A 9,606-nucleotide genomic window follows, 5' to 3' on the forward strand; every position below is an offset into this window, starting at 1 on the left:
ATATTAATAATCACAAGTGTCCTTTCTCTCATTTAGTCTATCCAAGTATTGCAATGCCATGCAACCCAAATGGACCATGCCGGGTCGGGTCAAGTACATACGAAATAAAGTTATGGACTTAGACACTATATCCAACAGTCTCCCACTTGGATAAGTCTAATAACTGTATTTGCAGATATGACTTCAGGATCCGACTAGCAATCGTAGCTCTTTCAAAGTCTCTCGGAACTGAGATAATAATGATACGCCATTTACGATAAGTGATCATATAATCCTCTGCTATCAAGATATCAGCCGGACAAACACATGGAACATGGTCTTACTTATTGTCCAACATTTGTTTCTCGATCTCTGATTTGTTTCGACATAGAACTAAATTGAACACATCAATTAGGTTCTGACCGGGCCCGGTACATAAGTCAAAACCAAATCATCGAGGGGCCCAGATATCGCTTCTATTTATAGAAGGAACCGATAAACTTCGACTCATATGCTTGTACTGACTACTTGTTGAATTATGCACAAAAGCACGTTTTATAACATCGAGTTACCGATGCGTTTTCGTACAATCAATGGATAACCAACTCATAGTCAACAACTCATATCTCTAGGTTTAAAGATTTATATGATATTACCGTTTCACGATCACTCGAGATAAATTCCATGAAGTGATGCAAGTGAGCGTGGGTTGGATCCAATACTTAGAACTTATGAGCACTCATGAATGTTGCAACAACTATTGCTATGTCTAATACCCTTTAGACATATCATACAAACCAATTTCATGACAGTCTTGATTCATATCTACTTCCGACATATTACCGACTGTGGAGAGTTTGAATAAAATAATTATTCTGGAAGTCAAAACATGCAAAATTGAAACCATAGTAAACGATTAACACAAGATAGTAACACTTTACTCATAAATAAATAACAACTTTTATTTAATCATCAAAATGTCAAATTACATTTTACAAGTTTTAGAAATCTAATTATTGAAACTAATATCATCCTTCAGCCCGATGCGCCTCGCATGCTGTAAATGCTTAACCCCACTCAGTCCCTTCGTGAGGGGATCTGCTGGGTTCTCATATGATGATACCCTCTTTGCCACGATGAGTCCTTCTTCTATTCGATGTCTGATGAAATGGTATTTTCTGTCAATGTGCCTTGATCTCCCGTGATCTCTTGGTTCCTTAGCCAAAGCAACCGCACTTTCGCTGTCACAGAAAATTTCCATTGGCTCCTTTATAGCTGGTACAACTCCAAGGTCTCCGATGAAGTTCTTTAGCCATATCGCCTCCTTTGCTGCTTCACTCGCTGCTATGTACTCTGATTCACAAGTAGAATCAGCTACTGTCTCCTGCTTGGAACTTTTCCAAGTAATTGCCCCTCCATTTAGGATAAAGACCCAGCCTGACTGAGAGCGGAAATTATCCCTATCAGTCTGAAAGCGAGCATCGCTATATCCTTCCACTCTCAAGTCATCACAGCCACCGAGGGTAAGGACCCAGTCCTTAGTCCTCCGTAGATACTTGAGAATGTTCTTTACCGCAGTCTAGTGAGCCTTGCCAGGGTTCCCTTGATATCTACTGACCATGCTCAAAGCAAAGGCCACATCAGGGCGAGTACAAGTCATAGCATACATGATAGAGCCCACAGCGGAAGCATATGGTATACGACTCTTCTCAGCTATCTCAGCCTCTGTACTCGGACTCTGAGTCTTACTCAGCTTGGCATTACTCTAGATAGGTAATTCCCCTTTCTTGGATTCTTGCATGCTGAACCTCCTCAGCACCTTATCCAAGTAGGTACTTTGACTAAGTCCAGTTAGTCTCTTACTCCTGTCTCTCATTGTCCTTATCCCTAGGATATAGGCAGCTTCTCCAAGATCCTTCATAGCGAAACACTTCCCAAGCCATGACTTAACTTCCTGCAAAGTTGGTATGTCATTTCCTATGAGTAGTATGTCATCCACATACAACACCAGAAAGCTGACTATACTCCCACTAGCCCTAACATACACACAGGACTCATCTTCGCTCCTCGAAAAACCAAACTCTTTGACTTTCTCATCGAAGCAAAGATTCCATCTACGAGATGCTTGTTTCAATCCATAAATGGATTTCTCAAGATTATACACCCTATTAGGTTACTTTGCATCGACAAAACCCTCTGGCTGAGCCATGTAAACATCCTCAGCCAACTTTCCATTAAGGAAAGCGGTTTTGACATCCATTTGCCATATTTCATAATCATGAAATGCAGCTATGGCCAGCAAAACTCTAATAGACTTAATCTTTGCTACTGGTGAAAAGGTCTCATCATAGTCAACTCCTGGAGTTTGAGTAAAGCCCTTTGCCACCAGTCTTGCTTTGTAGGTGTGTACCTTCCCATCCATGTCGGTCTTCTTTTTGAAGATCCATTTGCACCCAACTGTCTTACGACCTGGTACATTGTCAACCAAGTTCCACACTTGATTGTCATACATGGACTGAATCTCGCTGCCCATAGCCTCCTTCCATTTAGCAGACTCAGGGCCTGCCATGGATTCCTTGTAATTATTAGGTTCATCCAAATCTATTAGTGTACTATTACTAATAAACGTATCACCTTCAGTGGTGATGTGATAACCATAATAAAATTCAGGTGTGTTTCTAACTCTGGTGGAACGCCTCGGAGGTACGGACTCATCTATCGTCTCAACAGGAGTTTCCTCCTCAGGTTGGTTGGTAGTATTTGAGTTTCCTTCACCACTTGATTCTTGAAGCTCTTCAAGGTCAATTTGCCTCCCACTGTCCCCTTGGCTTATAAATTCTCTCTCACGAAAGACTCCTCTTCTTGCTACAAAGACCACATTATCACTGAGTCTGTAGAAGAGGTAACCAAAGGATCTCTGTGGGTAGCCGATGAAAATACACCTCTCACTTCGAGGTTCAAGCTTATCATGAGTCTCACGCCTCACGAAAGCTTCACAAACCCAAATCCTGATGTGGTCTAAATTGGGAACTTTCCCAGTCCACATCTCGTGAGGTGTTTTGGCAACCTTTTTAGTAGGGACTAGATTAAGGATATGGGTGGCAGTCTCTAATGCATACCCCCAGAAAGAGATTGGTAACGAAGCTCGACTCATCATGGAACGAACCATATCCAACAAGGTTCGATTGCGCCTCTCAGCTACACCATTCAGCTGTGGTGTTCTGGGAGGTGTCAATTGTGAGACAATCCCACATTCCTTAAGATAGTCAAGGAACTCAATGCTAAGATACTCTCCTCCTCGATCGGATCGGAGCATCTTGATGTTCCTGCCCAATTGATTCTCTACTTTCTGCTTAAACTCTTTGAAATTTTCAAAGGTTTCTGACTTATGCTTGATTAAGTAGATATATCCATATCTGCTGTAATCATCAGTGAATGTCACATAATAGCGATTAGCATCCCTTGTAGCAACTCTAAAGGGCCCACACACATCTGTGTGTACCAGGTCCAACAAGCCTTCACCCCTATCACAAGTACCTGTGAAGGGCGACTTTGTTATTTTTCCAAGTAAACAAGACTCGCAACTATCATTTGACTTTAGGTCAAATGATTCCAAGACTCCAGCCTTTTGGAGTTGGCCTATGCGCTTCTTGTTGAGATGTCCAAGACGACAATGCCACAAGGATGCTTAATCCAAGCTATTTGAAGAATCAATATACAACACATTATTTCCTAGATTGTCTACAACATTCACAGCTTCATATAGACCATCACAAGGTAATGCTTTAAAGTAAAATACATCATTGTAATAAACATTAATAGCACCATTATTATTATCAAATGAAAATGTAAACCCTTGTTTGTACAAGCCATGAAAGGAAATAATATTTCTCGCCATTTCAGGCGAGTAAAAACATTTATTCAAATCTAACATTAACCCATTATTAAGCAATAAAGAATAAACTCCTATCTTGGTGACAGGTGATGCTTTCCTGTGCCCATGACTAAGTTTATCTTCCCGTGCTCCACTTGCTCACTTCTTCTTAGGCCCTGCAAATCAGTACAAATGTGAATACCACAACCTGTATCAAGCACCCAAGAATTAGCATTAGATGAGTTATTAGACAATATTGTATAAATACCTGCATGGGTGGGTTTAACTTTCCCATCCTTTACATCTTGCAAGTATTTGGGGCAGCTTCGCTTCCAGTGCCCCTTTTCCTGGCAATAGAAGCATTGTGCTTCCTTTGGGTTTGAGGAAGGAGTAATGGGACCTTTCTTTGTCCCACTAGAAGAGGAACCATCAAGGGGCTTACCCTTGGTACCCTTCGAAGGGGTTTTCCTCTTCTTACCCTTTCCCTGCCCAATCGCAAGAGCAGGGGCTGCTGAAGGAGTAGAAGTAAAAGTAACAACCGCTTTACCCTTAAGGCCATTTTCAGCTGTCCTTAAAAGTCCTTGAAGTTTACTCAGTGTGACTTCCTCCTTGTTCATATGATAAGTCATACGAAACTGATCATAACTTGGAGGTAAGGAATGGAGAATGATGTCAATCGCCATTTCTTCAGGAAAGTCCACATTAAGCTTCAATAATCGGTCAACGAACCTTTGCATTTTCTGCAAGTGACCGGTGATGGGTTCACCATCTTTCATTCTGGTTGTTATCATAGAGGAGATGATTTCATACCTCTCCTGACGCGCGCTCTGATGGTACCTTTTCATCAGATCCTGGTGCATCTCATTGGGGTAGAAATCTTCATAGGATTTTTGAAGTTCAGGAGTCATGGTGGCCATCATGATGCATGCTACTTTAGTAGCATCCTTTTCATGTGCAACAAACTCCGCAAACTCTTCAGGAGTAGCAGTGGCTTCATTCACAACCTTAAGCTCCCTATCGAGGACATACTCCTTGTCCTCATAGCGGGTAATCATCCTGATGTTTCTGATCCATTCATTGAAGTTGGATCCATCAAAACTGACTTTCCCACACAAGTTCAGAAGGGAAAAGGAGCTTGTTGGGTTTGAGCCAGCAGCATTGTTGGAAGACATCTGAAAGAAAAGAAAAACAAGTTTTATTAGATGAAGAGTCCTTAATAAGTCACCCAAATGAGATATTAAGGCTAGGATCCAACAAACTATTTATAGTTGGAAGAGGGATGCTGTAATCCAAGCTATAAAATATTTGAAGGTAGGTAAATGACGATTTACCAATTTCCACCATAAGAACGAAATATTTTATTATTAGGTTTTATTGGATTTGAAACTCCTAGATCTTTTGAGATACATTGAACTTTTCAGTGGCATGTTTGAATCTTGATTGTGCCCTCTCAAGTTTGTGACTGGGATGCCGAGGATCACAAACAAGGTGTGAATAACCATACAAATTGACTTGGTACCCTTAACTATATTACCTAATCGATGTGCCGGTTAACCACACACGCTCCACCGATCTATAATAAAGTCAAGTTACCCTATGCCACACTTACTAGTCCTTGTTAGTGTGCCGGTTAACCACACACGCTCCACTAACGACTTGGTAAGGTACAAAGTGTAATTTTATGGGCTAGCACCTATTTCGCATTTTTCCTAAAGTAACTAAGATTGGGAATTAATAATGTATAGTTACTTTATAACTCATTATACTTTTAATGAGAGTTAAAGTCCTATCCTACCCGTTTGGCTAACGACCCTCCACCAGTTAAGGAAGCGGTGGGTGAGAGTGGACACCCATTAAACCACCATTTTATAGGCAATAACCTTATACCCCCCTTATAGACCGGCTTCGTGAATGAGGACTACTAACGGTAAGAATGACATATTCTTATACATATCTATATAAATAAGATTATAATAATAGTATAAGTGTTGATTTTTAAACTTTTAAAAAATCTAAGGTTTACTTTGGAATTAAAGTATTAAAGTGTAAGACTTTACAAATTCCAAAACTTGAGGGCAAGTTTTGAAACTATTTCAAGACTCTTCAATTTGTAACTTATGAGTTTTAATGGTTCATAAAGTTGAACACTCTTCATTTTATGAAACCTCCTATTCTTTAATGACAACTTTTAAAGAAGTGACTTTTGGTTATCCACAACTTGAGGACAAGTTATGGACACTATCATTAGCATTAAGATCATGAATTATACAAGCATGTAGGTTACACACAATTCCTATGATCTTTTAAAACTCATAAGAACAAATATTCATATCAAACAATTTCAAGAAATCATATTAACACATATAAAACTTGAAAATTGATAATAGTCATTTGGAATGGGTTAACATAATCATTACCACTTTGAAAAACAGATTTTACAAGTCCAAAACAGTTTGGGATAATGATTCTAGCCCATTTCCAATAACAAAACTCGGAAAACTGCCCAGCACGCACCTACTCGTCGAGTGCATGATCCTACTCGACGAGTAGGATGAACTTTGCCTTGGACTCGTCGAGTTCTCCCCTTGCACTCGGCGAGTCCAGTCGAATAGTGAGCAGTTTTTTCGATTTTTCAAGCAGCTTGCATCAAATATACAGAAAACAATCCTAGGCTCTGATACCACTGATGGGTTTTGAGCATTCTAACACTCCTATGGTGTACATGCAACCCTATAAACCTTGAATCTATGTTTTCTCTAATATACATGCAAATTTGATTTTTCAAGGTTTACTTCCTAACTAGCATGGCATGGGGAATATATAATATAAAACTAGTAGAAGTACATACCTTTCTTGTTGCTTGGATTCCTTGAAGACTTTGTGAGCCTAGCACCCCAAATGTTGTGCCTCAAATGCTTCACACAACACTACAAGACTTGGAATAACTTGAGAGAACACACTTGCACTTAAAAATCGGTTATGCCCTCTTAGAACTCACTAGTAGTCCAATTTTGCTAGCTATAGGGCTCCTTTTATAGTGTTGTCACAATTAGGGTTTACACATGAATGCCCTTAATTCTCATGACTCTTCATTTCTAATGATCCATGGGTTTGTAACTCCCATGAACTATCCATGGAGCTCCAAATGGTTATAACCCAACTCCATAAACCATGGATCATGAATCCACCATAAAAGATTAGATGATTGTCATAATCAACCCTATATATTTAATTAGTCTCATTTTGATCACCAAATTAATTCTAAATTAATACTTGATCAACACTAATTAAATAATACTATTATTAATATATTAGAACTTATAATATATTAATAATCACAAGTGTCCTTTCTCTCATTTAGTCTATCCAAGTATTGCAATGCCATGCAACCCAAATGGACCATGCCGGGCCGGGTCAAGTACATACGAAATAAAGTTATGGACTTAGACACTATATCCAACAGTCTCCCACTTGGGTCTAGAAATAGATGCCCTCTAACTCGATTGAGCTTCATGAACTACTTGAACTTTACAAGGACATAAGTGAACCGAATACCACTGGAGATTCTTCACCATATGGTTTTTTGTTTTAAACTGACGAAGGATGGTAAATATATGGTGAATTATATGAGGCATATTATTGATGGGTTTTGTGCATTCTAACACTCCTAAGTGTACATGCAACCCTAAATACCTTGGATCTATGTTTTCTCTATTATACATGCAATTATGAACTTTCCAAGGTATTACCCTATCTAGCATACAATACTTGATACTTGGGTAATCAAATGGATAGAATACATACCTTTGTTTGATGTAGCTTGTGTCCATGAAGCTTGAGTGCCTAGTGCCCCAAGTGTGACACCTCAAATGGTTCACACAACACCAAATGCACATGGAATGACTTGAGAGAAATGGAACACTCCTTGAAATCGTCTAGCCCTCATATTCACACATTAGTGCACGATTTCTTGAGGCATGGGATTCTTTTATATGGTGGCTATTAGGGTTACACCATATAAATCATAACTTTACCCATTCCTTATGCTCCATGGATTTTAACCTCCATGGAGTATCCATGGGTCACCCCATGGACTTAGTCCAACATAAGGAATCTTGGATCATAAGCCCACATATATAAGAATGAATGATTTACACAATCAACCCATATATTTAATTAGTCTCCTTTTGATCACTTAATTAATTCCAAATTAATTCTTGATCAATACTAATTAAATGACCTTATTAATATATTAGAACTTATAATATATTAACCAACCTTAAGTGTTATTTCTCTCATTATAGTCTATCCAAATGCATGATGCCATGCAACCCAAATGGACCATGCCGGGTCGGGTCAAGTCTTACCAATTATAGTTATGGACTTAGACATTAATCCAACAGTCTCCCACTTGGATAAGTCTAAAACTATTATTGCGTATGACTTCAGGAACCGATCAGCAATCGTAGCTCTCAAAAGTTTCTGTCGAACTCTGACCTTGTCGATGAACTCTGACCTTTGTCAATGACTTGTCCGTTAGATAAGGGATCATATATTCCTCCATTCTAGATATCATATGGACTGAGACATGGATTATCAATCATTCTCTCTGTCCATTTGTTGTTTCCCGATTTCCGATTCATGATGACTGACTGATTGAACAAATCAAATCAGTCCTGGCTTGGCCAAGCACTCACATGTATCATCTTTAAATCATCGAGGGGCCCACAAATATTGCTTTTATCCCGAAGGTAAAAGGAATGGATAAACTTCGACTCCTATGGCTTGTTCTACTACTTGTTGAATCATACACAAAGGCACGTTTTATAACATCGAGTTACCGAATGCGTTTTCGTGCAATCAATGTACAACCAACTCATAGTAACAACTCATATCTCTAGGTTTGAAGAATATAAGATATTATCGTCTCATGATCACTCGTGATAAAAATCCATGAAGTGATTCAAATGAGCGCGGGTTAAATCCAATACTCATAACTTATGAGCACTCATGAGTGTTGTAGCACCGCTTTGTCTAACATCTTAGACCTCTACAAGCCAACTCATGACAGTCTTGATTCATATCTACTTCCAACATATGACCGACTGTGGATGGATTGAATAACTTAGTCATTCGGGAAGAATGACCTAGTTTATTCTGGAAGTCAAAACATGCAAAATGAAACACAACAATAAATGAATCAAATATGGTATCAAACCCTATGAATATAAATAAACACTTTTATTTATCACCATACTGATTACTCATTATTCATTGTTTCGGTTTTATCAACTTTATACTTGAATTAAAAACACTAGTTGTCCCATGCTCTAAGCATGTACACTATGTTTTTCTTAAACAATAGCTTTGCCATACACCAAGTATGCACTCTATGTTTGTCTATGATCCTTACTTTGTGAAATAAACCAATTGAACATAATTTCAATGATTCTAATTTCACACTCCCAAATCCTTATCGAAAAATGTGAGAATTTCAAATTCCTATCATTTATCGAAATCTGTTTAGATTTTAAACTTATATGCACTGACCCTCCTGTAATGAATATGTACAAAGTCACAAAGACTTGTCAACAGTCATTATAAGGTATTCCAATGGAGATCAACTCCATGGAAACTAAGTCTCATATTCAAAGTACATTGCTTTGGACATGCTTCTTGCATTAAGTTTTCTAATCTTACACAGATAACTTCCACCTATGGAGACAACTCCATATTCTCATTTTGACTATCAC

Source organism: Lactuca virosa, chromosome 9 (genome assembly GCF_052849685.1).
Source record: "Lactuca virosa cultivar CGN04683 chromosome 9, Lactuca_virosa_CGN04683_v6, whole genome shotgun sequence".
NCBI classification, from domain to species: domain Eukaryota; kingdom Viridiplantae; phylum Streptophyta; class Magnoliopsida; order Asterales; family Asteraceae; genus Lactuca; species Lactuca virosa.